Raw genomic sequence first — 14,549 nt, forward strand, 5'->3', positions numbered from 1 at the left:
TTGAGCACAGAAAGTCAAAATTGAATGTCAACACTCATCTACAAAGTTTTGAGAGTTCTCCTCAACTCTGGATCTAGTGAAGACTAGTGGGTTCATCTTCAGAAAGTCTCTAATCCTCGTAGCAGCAGATGACTCTTGAGAACTAGAGTTAGAAATTTGGGTACTCTGATGATCTAATTAGGTAGCCATCAATTGGGTAAGCATGGAAATTGCTCCTCTAAACTTAGCCTCAGAAGTCATGGTAGGAAGAGCAGTCTGTGGAACCTATTGAGGTCCATTTTCATTCTCAGTCTTAGCTGCTCGAGCTCTGTTTCTCGTCTGCATTCTAGACGGTGATAAAATCTCATAATCGGCGACGTTCCTGTGACTCAAAGTACGTTTTGAAGGAAAGATTTGAAAACGTGAAATGCACGGTTAGAAGGAGATTTCATAGAATTAAACTCTATCGCATGAACAAAAGTATGAAAGAAAGGAAACAATTCCTAAAGTCTTTTAGCCTTCCCGTTATACATGTGACGCACTTCACAACGATAAAAAGGACCCTACTAGACTCGACTTCATAGACATCCGATGATTCTTGAACTCTGTTCTCTGATACTAAGTTTGTCATACCCCAAGTCTACACTGTAAGTGTGGCCGACACTCAAAAATCATTGTTAGTTCCCAAGCGAACCCTTGGCTTTGCTAACTACTAAGCGGAAGACTTAACTCATAGAAAATATAAATGAGATGAGCATAAACAAGAACATAAGTTAAACTTCTCAAAATATAAGTCTCAAATACTCTGTAAATAATATAATTATGTAAAAGAAGTTTTAGACATGATCTCTGAAAAATAAACTAAAAGAACTCTAACTTTTTTTGTCTAGTCTATGAAGCCTCTAAATACATACCTGAATAGATATCGGGACAGGACCACGACTACCTCAAATAACTAATGAAATAAGACTAAAATAAATGACTAAGAGCTCATTCGAATGCAAATAGGTATCATCAAAAATCGGAATGAAAGGTGATCCTCAACGATATGCATGTTGATGATCTGTAGCACCTGTGTCTGCATCATAAAATGATGCAGCACCAAATGACATTAGTACATGAAATGTATGGTATGTAATATGACTGAATGAAATAATATAATTGAACTAAAGACTGAAAATATAACTCAATTGCGTAAGACTATGATCATGAACTAAAAAACAACTAAAGCTTACACATATATGATATATTCAATAAAAGCAATTTAAAATGATGTAAATTTACTTTCTTGGGGAGTTTCTCTAACCGACAGCCATCACTATGAGCTTCGTAATGATACAACGCAATGCCCACGTTGCTAGAGCCAACTCATACCTTTTATGGATCTCTATGCTGACTACGTAGATTATGAGACTTAGGTGTTATGATGCTCAATACTACTCTCAAGACATGTAATTAAATGCTCATATTAAACTGTGAGTCTGTCACGACCCAACTCCGTAGGCCATGACTGGTGCCCGAGTTGGGCACCCATACGTACCCTTAGCCCCACTTAGTACATCAATCAAATAAACATAGGTAATGATTAGAAGGGATCTCTAAACAGATATAATGTACGAGGCCGATAGGCCATCACGAAACACAAAACAAAACCCAAAACATATATACAAAACCCATATCTCATGTCTACAGACCTCTACAAAATGATATCCTAGTCATATGACAGGACAGGGCCCCGCCGTACCCTGAACAACGTAAATATATATATATATATACAATAGAAAGTGTCAGTACCAAAATAGGGCTCCGAACAAAGGAGCACTGTCGACCAACATGGTGGATGTCCTAAGCGAGCGGATCAGAAAACCAATCATCTGTACCTGCGGGCATGTAACGCAGCCCCCGAAGAAAGAGGGTCAGTACGGAAAATGTACCGAGTATGTAAAGCATGGGCTGAAATCAGTAAAGTCATTACCAGAGCAAAATGTACAAAAATGAGCAAAATATCCAAAAATATCAAATGTTTATCAAACCACATATAATGGGTTGTAATAAGTAAAGTCATTACCGCGATAGATAGTACAAAACTGAGCAAAATGTTCGGAGATATCAAATGCTGATCAAAACCTCAGATAATGTATACAGAAAAACATATGCCATATCTGGCCCCATTATGGGACTCGGTGAATAAAGTGTGGTCGCCATCCCATTATCGGCGCCACGGCACAGCATAACACCAGAGTAGGGAATATCTCCGTAACAAATCATATCATATCAGATGGCCATATCAAATCATATCATATCATATCATATCACAAACATATATGTACATGGCACAGCATAACTCTGTGGCATAATATTTACCACCCCATGGTACATGTCATACCCGCCCCCTCACGTCGGGACATGGCGAATAATGCAGAGAAATATGCACGAAAACATATCCTGGCCCAAGCTCAGTGAAAGAAGCATTGAGGCATCCACGAGTGGAGTAGTGAAAAACTATATGCAATTCAAATCATATTTAAGACTCAATGGAATAATCAGAATGAGCTATCATTTAAAAATCGAGACGAGACTCATGTCAAGCACCTTTCAAAAGTTACCCCGGATTATGTCAAAATAAATCTTCTAGAATCATATAGACGTATCAAAGCATAATAAAATACCTTTTGGAAATCAAGGAATTGGCTATCCTAATGGCTCTAGGAATAGGAACCTCTTTGAAATTATATAAAAGTCATATTTTTGTTTCATAAATACCATACCAAAACTAAGATTAGCTTTACATACTTATGTCAAAACATGAAAATCAAAAGAATATGCTTTACATACTTATGTCAAAAACATGCCAAAAGAAAGAAAGGTTCGCTTTACGTACCTCTTACGGATTACTCTTAACTATGCTCGCCTCGTCGTCTCTTGAACCTATTTAACATGAAATTAATACTAAGGTTAATAAACTTTCACTTTCCAATTTCCAACTCTACACCCAAGTAACCATAGGAATCATTTCCTTATCTATGTCTCTCGACTAGTTTATTACTAGCTCCGAATCTACCGAAAATCGGGCAGCATCTCCCCTGTAACTTGAACATCCCCGAGTTTTCAACTCGGCCACCATGTCAACAACCATACCAACAACAACAGCCATCAGCATGTATACAAGTAAATCACTTTAACTTTACACAATACAAGCTCTATACAACTCATTCCAAACTACGGTACCAAAATAGAGTTTTTAACCTTTATTTTGTAAAATATGTAGTCATACCAAATGGAGGGTTGTGTGGCTGCAACCAGAAGCAACCACACCAATTTTTGAGTACTTTACAGCCCTGCAACACGCAATTAAACCACCACCAAACTGCAGCACCACAACAACAACACACTACGCGACTTCGATTTAACTACTACGACTTCCATTTAGTTTGTTCCCAACATCAAACATCCTTATACATTTTTTTACACTTTAAGCATATTTTAAGACATGTTATATACTTCATAACATCATCATAAATTCCAGTTCAAAACAGAAAACTTTACCTTTCCCGAAATTCACCAAAACTCGCCAAAACTTGCCTCGGAATTTCCTATAGCGCAGCTGAAACTTAGGGACTGTTTGGTAACGTTTTGGGCTGCCTCAAACCATAAAATTTCATTACTAACATCTTAATAACATCATGGTATAGATCATATAATTAATTCTTAGAACGGAATCGTAGAACTTACCTTTTTCTCCTCCCAAAATCGTAGCTCTTTCCTTGTTTCTAGCCTAAGTTTCTCTTCTCTTCTCTTCTTTCTTCCTCTTGTTATTTCGTTTTGTTTCTCTTGAAACCTCTAGATGATTATGGAAATTAATGAGTCATAAGACTCATATATATATATATACAACTTTAGGGGTGACACATGTCATCCCCTAAGTGGTGACACATGTCAAGCTCTAAGTGGCGACACATGTCAAGATCTAAGTGGTGACACATGTCAAGGTTTCATTGGTCCAACACACCCCTTTTTTTCCAATCATGGGCTGCAATGTGGCAGGTGGGGCCCACATGAGTCTTCTTGAAGACTTTGTGAAATTCCCATTTTACCCCTAGCCTTCCACAATATTACCATAGGCCACTTTGCGAATTTTCCTTTTTGCCCTTTGCCTTTTCCAATATTTTCACACTATTAATGATCATAAATAATATTCATATCCAACTTGTATATTAAATAAATTTTGGAAGATGTTCATTCCCTTAACTTTACCACGGCTACCTTAAAACATCCAACCGTATAAAATACGGGATATAACATCCTCCATGAGAAATTCCAATTTTTGCCCCTTACTTTTTCTAATATTTCCAAGTTGAAATTCCAATTTAGTCATAAGAATTTTGTATCCAACAAGATCAACCATAGCCTTGCCCTTGAATTATTACCGTTATCCCAAAATGCCCTAATGTGCAAAATACGGGTTATAACATTCTTCCCCCCTTTTGAACATTCGTCCTCGAATGTTGAACTAACCTCATACGGTGTCTTCATATTTCAGGAGGGTTCCTCTTATTGTTGTCCTTTTAAGTATGCCCATTACCTATCCCTTCTTTCATATTTTTTAAGCTGCCGAGAAGCGTACGCTATAACTTGGCCGTGCTGCATCAAGACATAACCTATTCCCACACCCGAAGCATCATAATAAATAACGTACCCATATGGTACCTCTGGAAGAGTTAGAACTGGAGTTGTAGTCAAATTCTCTTTCAATAACTTAAAGGTTCGTTGACAGGCATGAGTCCAATTGAATTTGACTTCTTTCTGAGTTAATCTTGTCAGTAGTGCTGAAATTGAAGCAAATTTCTCTACAAATCTTTTGTAATAACCTGTTAATCCCAAGAAGTTGCGTACCTCTGTAGGTGTCGTCGGCCTAGGACAATTCTTTACGGCCTCGATCTTCAGTGTATCTACCCGAATACCATCAACCCCAACAATATATCCCAGAAGTGCCATAGAAGTCAACTAAAATTCACATTTGGAAAATTTAGCATACAGTTTCTAGTGTCAGAGTACTACAAGTACCGCTCTTAGATGATTTGCATGCTCTGCTTCTGACCGAGAATAAATCAGAATATTATCAATAAATATAATCATGAACATATCCGAGAATGGTCTAAATACCCGATTTATCAGGTCCATGAATACCGCAGGAGCATTTATCAGGCCAAAAGACATCACTCTGAACTCGTAATGGCCATATTGGGTCCATAATGATGTCTTTGGTTTATCTGATTCTCTTACCCGCACCTGATGATAACCCGATCGCAAGTCTATTTTTGAAAACCACTTAGCACCCTCCAACTGATCAAATAAATCATCAATCTTGGGAAGGAGGTGTTTATTCTTAATGGTTACCTTATTCAGCTGCCTGTAATCAATACACATCTGCAGCGACCCATCTTTCTTTTACACAAATAATATCGGGGCTCCCCAAGGTGAAGTACTCGGTCTGATGAAGCCTTTTTCCAGTAAGTCTTTTAACTGCTCCTTCAGCTCTTTTAATTCTGCAGATGCCATTCTGTATGGAGGAATATATATCATATGGGTATCTAGCAGTACATCTACGGTAAAGTCTATCTCTCATTTGGGAGGAAGGCCTGGAAGCTCGTCTGGATATATATATGAGAATTCATTAACTACGGGAACTGACTGAAGGGTTGGCGCTTCCGTTTCCAAATACTGTATGTGAACCAGGTGATAAACACAACCTTTTCTGATCATTTTTCTCGCCTTAAGGTAGGAAATAAACTTCCCTCTCGGCGATGTTGTATTAACTGCCCATTCCACACTGGTTCTCCTGAGAATTGAAAATATACTCGAACTACTAGGTCTTACACGAGTCATCATTCCCCGTTATGGATTTCCTTTTTTTGGTACTTGAGAATATTGTGATCCCTCTTTGGCCTAATATAATATGGTCTCGCACCTTGCCAGTGATTTCTCTCGGGAGTTTCACTTACTGAGGTTTCCTTACTTTTCACCTCCTTCTAATAGTTTGATCTCTTTGTTTTCTATCTACTTACCCTCTTTATTTCCCAAATATCGCTCTACTAAAATCTCCAATTTAACCTATAGTAAAATAATAGTAGAGTACGTTGCAACAGTTGTACCTTTTATTCTTATTGTCGCTTGATCTTTGGTACCCTAGCGTGATTAATGCCTTCCTTACTGTGACACCAGTTGTTGGAACTCACATGTCCACCGATATAATCATACGTGGAACATCCTACACATTCATATATATATATGTATATATTCACTATCAACTAGTTGGTGAGGCAAACGTATTCAACCTTTGTCTAAATCATCCCTCCGTATCGCAGGCCCTAATGAATGACCCCAACATTTTTCCACCACATGAAACACGTGACCTTGAATCGCCTACAAATTTATGTTTTTCCATTCACAGGTTACACTTCCAATTAATCGACAAGGAACTGATAAGATGTCCCCATACAACATTTTCCCAACCTCCACTAGAGAGGAACTAATATCCACTAAGCATCAGAGTACTTCCTAGTACTTAACTCACATGGTCTTGAGTCGTGAATAATTTTTTTCTAGTCCTCAAATAACAGCTGAGGGTTTTGTACTTTCCAGCAAGAATAAAACTCAATCGCTGGACACTTTTCCTTCCAATTGAAATTCTCTTTCGAATTATGACTCTCCAAGTAAAAATGGTACTCTTTTTACCGAAAACATAGAGGGAACCTCTTTCAGTTTTAGTCCAGCGTTATAAATTTTACCCTATCGGTATCAACTTCCAATACATCTTCTAAACGTATGTCTTAGTCTCTTCCTTGCTTTTGTTCCATTCTCAAAAAAATAATTGGGAATAGTTTCTTCTGTATTTTGTACTATCTCAAAACCTGCACGCAGAAGATAGCAGCAATGCCTCACAGGGCCAACATATACATTTTTTTTCACCTTATATCACAGTCACACAGAGCTTTCAATATCAATAACCGTATGAAAATAATGGACTTACCTCATGTATCTACCTTAAACTGCATTTATTGCACTTCCCTATCTACTTTCCTTCAAATTTTCAACTTTACATTTCAAGCTCAACACCTTACTCAACATATCGCTTTCATACCTTTACTTACCTACATACTATGTAGCACCCAATATCATCCATCGCATTCCTCTATCGATATCGTTCCTTAGCTGAAATCAAATGTTAGAAAAAGGAATTTCATCTCCTATGGATGGGCTCTATCGCACGATCTTAGATATGAAAGAAAGGTAACATCCTAAATTCCCTGTAGACTCCTGTTTATAGATGTGGCGCGCAACACACCGATAAATAAGACTCTACTAGACACGGTCTGTAGACATTCCGAGGAAGGACCGCTCTGATACCACTTCTGTCACGACCCAACTCCGTAGGCCATGACTGGTGCCCGAGTTGGGCACCCATACGTACCCTTAGCCCCACTTAGTACATCAATCAAATAAACATAGGTAATGATTAGAAGGGATCTCTAAACAGATATAATGCACGAGGCCGATAGGCCATCACGAAACACAAAACAAAACCCAAAACATATATACAAAACCCACATCTCATGTCTACAGACCTCTACAAAATGATATCCTAGTCATATGACGGGACAGGGCCCCGCCGTACCCTGAACAACGTAAATATATATATATATACAATAGAAAGTGTCAGTACCAAAATAGGGCTCCGAACAAAGGAGCACTGTCGACCAACATGGTGGATGTCCTAAGCGAGCGGATCAGAAAACCAATCATCTGTACCTGCGGGCATGTAACGCAGCCCCCGAAGAAAGGGGGTCAGTACGGAAAATGTACCGAGTATGTAAAGCATGGGCTGAAATCAGTAAAGTCATTACCAGAGCAAAATGTACAAAAATGAGCAAAATATCCAAAAATATCAAATGTTTATCAAACCACATATAATGGGTTGTAATAAGTAAAGTCATTACCGCGATAGATAGTACAAAACTAAGCAAAATGTTCGGAGATATCAAATGCTGATCAAAACCTCAGATAATGCATATAGAAAAACATATGCCATATCTGGCCCCATTATGGGACTCGGTGAACAAAGTGTGGTCGCCATCCCATCATCGGCGCCACGGCACAGCATATCACCAGAGTAGGGAATATCTCCGTAACAAATCATATCATATCAGATGGCCATATCAAATCATATCATATCATATCATATCATATCACAAACATATATGTACATGGCACAGCATAACTCCATGGCATAATATTTACCACCCCATGGTACATGTCATACCTGCCCCCTTACGTCGGGACATGGCGAATAATGCAGAGAAATACGCACGAAAACATATCCTGGCCCAAGCTCAGTGAAAGAAGCATTGAGGCATCCACGAGTGGAGTAGTGAGAAACTATATGCAATTCAAATCATATTTAAGACTCAATGGAATAATCAGAATGAGCTATCATTTAAAAATCGAGACGAGACTCATGTCAAGCACCTTTCAAAAGTTACCCCGGATTATGTCAAAATAAATCTTCTGGAATCATATAGACGTATCGAAGCATAATAAAATACCTTTTGGAAATCAAGGAATTGGCTATCCTAATGGCTCTAGGAATAGGAACCTCTTTGAAATTATATAAAAGTCATATTTTTGTTTCATAAATACCATACCAAAACTAAGATTAGCTTTACATACTTATGTCAAAACATGAAAATCAAAAGAATATGCTTTACATACTTATGTCAAAAACATGCCAAAAGAAAGAAAGGTTCGCTTTACGTACCTCTTACGGATTACTCTTAACTATGCTCGCCTCGTCGTCTCTTGAACCTATTTAACATGAAATTAATACTAAGGTTAATAAAATTTCACTTTCCAATTTCCAACTCTACACCCAAGTAACCATAGGAATCATTTCCCTATCTATGTCTCTCGACTAGTTTATTACTAGCTCCGAATCTACCGAAAATCGGGCAGCATCTCCCCTGTAACTTGAACATCCCCGAGTTTTCAACTCGGCCACCATGTCAACAACCATACCAACAACAACAGCCAGCAGCATGTATACAAGTAAATCACTTTAACTTTACACAATACAAGCTCTATACAACTCATTCCAAACTACGGTACCAAAATAGAGTTTTTAACCTTTATTTTGTAAAATATGTAGTCATACCAAATGGAGGGTTGTGTGGCTGCAACCAGAAGCAACCACACCAATTTTTGAGTACTTTACAGCCCTGCAACACGCAATTAAACCACCACCAAACTACAGCACCACAACAACAACACACTACGCGACTTCGATTTAACTACTACGACTTCCATTTAGTTTGTTCCCAACATCAAACATCCTTATACATTTTTTTACACTTTAAGCATATTTTAAGACATTTTATATACTTCATAACATCATCATAAAGTCCAGTTCAAAACAGAAAACTTTACCTTTCCCGAAATTCACCAAAACTCGCCAAAACTTGCCTAGGAATTTCCTATAGCGCAGCTGAAACTTAGGGACTGTTTGGTAATGTTTTGGGCTGCCTCAAACCTTAAAATTTCATTACTAACATCTTAATAACATCATGGTATAGATCATATAATTAATTCTGAGAACGGAATCGTAGAACTTACCTTTTTCTCCTCCCAAAATCGTAGCTTTTTCCTTGTTTCTAGCCTAAGTTTCTCTTCTCTTCTCTTCTTTCTTCCTCTTGTTATTTCGTTTTGTTTCTCTTGAAACCTCTAGATGATTATGGAAATTAATGAGTCATAAGACTCATATATATATATATACAACTTTAGGGGTGACACATGTCATCCCCTAAGTGGTGATACATGTCAAGCTCTAAGTGGCGACACATGTCAAGATCTAAGTGGTGACACATGTCAAGGTTTCATTGGTCCAACACACCCCCTTTTTTTCCAATCATGGGCTGCAATGTGGAAGGTGGGGCCCACATGAGTCTTCTTGAAGACTTTGTGAAATTCCCATTTTACCCCTAGCCTTCCACAATATTACCATAGGCCACTTTGCGAATTTTCCTTTTTGCCCTTTGCCTTTTCCAATATTTTCACACTATTAATGATCATAAATAATATTCATATCCAACTTGTATATTAAATAAATTTTGGAAGATGTTCATTCCCTTAACTTTACCACGGCTACCTTAAAACATCCAATCGTATAAAATACGGGATATAACATCCTCCATGAGAAATTCCAATTTTTGCCCCTTACTTTTTCTAATATTTCCAAGTTGAAATTCCAATTTAGTCATAAGAATTTTGTATCCAACAAGATCAACCATAGCCTTGCCCTTGAATTATTACCGTTATCCCGAAATGCCATAATGTGCAAAATACGGGTTATAACAGAGTAAAACTCAAAATGCTTGTTTTTGCTTTCTTATATCTTTAACTCATACTGTTAGACTTCTTTCTCAAACTCAAGCTGAAATACTATTTATGCTCAGTACTCAAAACTCCTTTAGACTCAGTAAATGTATGCTCATAATAAATGAATAATATATTTCTCAAAACTCAAAATCATGCTCAAGCTCTTTCTCAATTTAAGATAGAAATATGTCATTCTTTTATCTCAAATAATAAATAAAATATAAGCAATGCAAATATACTCAACTAGGTTTCATGTGAATGTAGACATGAACAATAATTCAAGAACTCAAATCATAAAAATTATCACAATATAGTTATATATACAAGAAACTCAATGAGGAATTACATAGATAACTCAATTTAACTGGATTGAAACTCAAACTCATACTTGACTGAATGAAGATGTAAGGCACGAGGAAGAAATTAGTCCAACGCTTGACTAGCCTTACATACCTGTTCAGGGTTCAAGGTTCAGGTGCTTGGACCCTAACTTTTCTCTTCTCCATGCTTTGCTCTCAAATTTTCTAAGTGTTAATGAGAGGACCTAGTTGGGTACTGATAAGGGACTTATTTGTTTCCCAAATATCATGATTTTAGTTTAGAAAAGATGGGAAAAGACAAATTTGTCCTTCACTTAAAAGTGATTGGTCCGTCTATGAGCCCTTCCTATAGACCGTAGAACATTCTACGGACCATAGTAGGTCAGTCTTAGGGACTGGGATCCAAACTCTGTCCTGATGGAACTTGTGAGGTTGGGTCTATGGATACCTCCTACGGATCGTAGACCCACCTACGGATCCTAAGCATGGCTAGTAAAAGAGCATTGAGGAAAATATGCCTAGGGTCTACGGATCTCTCTACGGGTTGTAGACCTGGCACATGGAAGTGAGTTACATTCTAGTAGCTACTGGAATGTGACCTTGGGCCTACAAGGGGATTTACAGGTCGTAAGAATTTTGACGGATCTTAGAGATGGGTCCTAGAACCAATCCCAGAACTCAAAATTTTTCTAAGTGTTGGAGGTTTCTACGAGCCCCTCCTATGGTCCGTAGAAATTCTCTACGATTCATAGGTTGGCCTCACACAACCCATTGGCATTGCACTAATATCACTTTCTTATGACTCTTCGGAATTAATCTAAGCTAAAATAGTAGTGGGTGTTACAATATTATGCCAATTTAATAACTTGTGAATTATTATTAATTTTTATGACCTCTAACTAAGTAATTTATTATTTTTTATATTTAAATAAATTCAAATAACATATTTAAATAAATTCAAATAACATATTTAAATAATTTCATAAATATAATTGTTTTAAAAGTTGTTGTCATGATCCGTTTGTTGAGAGTTAAATTATGTGAACTTTGATCAACAATTTAAAATAGGGCAAATTACACCTAGTGTCCATTCGGCCAAAATAATTACTAAAAAATGGTCATTCGCTGTATAGACATGTATAGTCAGTGCATATTTCATGTATAGTCAAACAATATTCAGTTTTTGAGTATATTATAATGTATATTCAGTGTATAGTCAGTGCATATTCCATGTATAGTCAAGCTATATTCAGTTTTTGAGTATATCATAATGTATATTCAGTGTATAGCTCATGTATAAGTAATCTATATTGTATAGTTAGTTTATAGTCAATGTATATTTTTTATGATTTTGGCTATTTTTTATGTAAATAAAATATGGTTATATTTATTGTAAACTAATTAGTTTATGGAAAATTTACATAAATGTACTACATTAAGAAAATATTTACCATTTATAGCAATAATATTGTTTTTCACTGAATACTTATAATACAATTTTAATACATATTAGCGAGAATAATTTATAAAACTCATATAATACAAGTTTTATTCATGGATAATATATTTACCACATACTTTAATACACTTATAATACATTGTGTCAATTTCTTACCAAACAAGCATAAATTATTTTAAAACACTTATAATACATTTATATTGCATGCATAATTCACTTTTAATACATAGTAGATATATCATAATATTGCTATATATTGCTATAAATGGTAATAAATAAAAATTATCGCTAAAATCAATAATTATTTATTAAAAGGTATTTTTTCTAGTAATATTTCCTTAGTTTATTGTATATATTTAAAATTGTCCCTTTAAAATATATATTTTTCATCAAGTTTTTATGAGAAAGTTGTTACTTGTAGTATTTTTTAATATAGTTTTTTGAATATTCAAATTTTAATTGTAAAATATTAAATTGATCTAATTAATTTAGTTTTGAAAAATAGTCAAATTGACTTTCGGCAACCAAAGTAGTATAAAGTAAGAAAGAATAATTAGATAATTTAAATTGATTAATATGTACAAAAAGATGAAGGGAGAAAAGTTTTGCAAATGCAAGAATTGCTTTTGAGTTTAATGAGACTTGAATCCAAATTTTCAATTAAAAAAAATAATAAAAGCAAAGATCCAACAATTAAATTTTAAAACTGCCCATTTTGTTACTACGTCATCATCATTAATTTGGAGTTCTTTTACTTTTTAATTTTCTTTTATTGTCATCCAGCTAATTAGGAAATTATATAAACTTTAATACTTTTTTGGGAATCTATTTTCAAAAAAGTTTGTGGAACCATGAATTCACTTGTCATTAATGAATTACGTCACAAAACTAATGCTTATTATTATGCGACTCAAAAATTATGTGAATTTAAATTTTGAATTCACTCTCCCTTTTACATTACAAAAAAACCCAATGAAATCTCACAAGTAGGTTTGTGGAGGGTAAAGTGTACGCAGACCTTACTCCTACCAAGGTAGGACGGATGTTTCTCGGAGACTCTCGGCTCAATAGAAGCATAAAAGCATAAAAGATATCCGATAAGACTGAGAAGTTCAGAGCGATAAGACAAAACAAATAATGAAAGCGATAGATTAATAAAAGTACAAAAATTAATAGATAATAACAGAAATCAGAGCACAAGAAATTATAGTGCGCTAATGCACCTACTAATACGAAAGAATAACGAGACTAAGTACTAGCCTTCTATCCTAATATAGATCCTCCACAATCTCCTATCTAAGGTCATGTCCTCGGTAAGATATAACTGCATCATGTCCTGTCTAATCACCTCTCCCCAATATTTCTTCGGCCTACCCCTACCTCTTTTGAAATCATCCATGTCTAATCATCTCAGTTGCATTTTCCACATCTTGTCTTCCACCGAGGCCACTCCTACCTTGTCCCGGATATCCTTATTTCTAATACTGTAGCTCTTGGTATGCCCACACATCCATTTCTATATTCTCATCTCGGCAACTTTCATCTTTTGAACATGAGAGACCTTAACTGGCCAACACTTCGCCCCATATAACATAGTCAGTCTAACCACCACTTTGTAGAACTTGCCCTTTAGTTGTGGTGGCACCTTCTTGTCACATAGCACATCGAAAGCGAGCCTCCATTTCATCCACCCTTCCCCAATATGATGTGCGACATCATCGTTAATCTCTCCGCTACCTTGCATGATAGAGCCAAGGTACTTGAAACTACTTTTATTTTGGATGGCCTAGTCACCAAGCCTAACTTCCGCGCCATCCTCCTGAGTTATATCACTGAACTTGCACTCTAATTACTCTGTCTTGGTCCTACTCAGCTTAAACCATTTAGACTCCAAGGTATGTCTTCAATCCTCCAGCTTAGCGTTAACTCTGCTACAAGTCTCATCGATCAGGACTATGTCGTCCGCGAAAAGCATACACCATGGTACCTCACCTTGAATTTGTTGCGTCAGTCCATTCATCACCAAGGCAAATAGGAACGGACTAAGAGTTGAACCTTGATGCAACCCCATCACAACTGGGAAGTGCTATGAGTCCCCTCCTACTTTCCTTACCTTAGTTTTGGCACCCTCATACATGTTCTTAATTAGCCTAATGTACGTCACAGTTACACCTATAACCTCCAAATATCTCCATAGTATCTCTCGTGGCACTTTATCGTAGGCATTTTCTAGGTCGATGAATACCATATGCAAGTCTCTCTTCCTCTCCCTATACTGCTCCACTAGTCTCTGCATAAGGTGGATAGCTTCTGTAGTTGAACGTTCTGACATAAATTCGAACTAGTTCTCTAAAATAGACACG

At 36.4% G+C, this 14,549-nt stretch overlaps 1 long non-coding RNA gene across 1 annotated transcript; it reads right to left on the reverse strand.

Annotated features, from left to right (window-relative positions):
* Positions 1–2,810: 2,810 nt before the first annotated feature.
* LOC129881559 (uncharacterized) lies at positions 2,811–3,824 on the reverse strand. Its single transcript, XR_008765613.1, has 3 exons — positions 3,712–3,824; positions 3,526–3,621; positions 2,811–2,907 (listed from the first exon to the last, which is right to left on the reverse strand). It is a non-coding gene; the product is annotated as an uncharacterized LOC129881559 (long non-coding RNA).
* Positions 3,825–14,549: the final 10,725 nt, after the last annotated feature.

The sequence above is a fragment of the Solanum dulcamara genome, chromosome 3 (assembly GCF_947179165.1).
Source record: "Solanum dulcamara chromosome 3, daSolDulc1.2, whole genome shotgun sequence".
Lineage (NCBI taxonomy): Eukaryota > Viridiplantae > Streptophyta > Magnoliopsida > Solanales > Solanaceae > Solanum > Solanum dulcamara.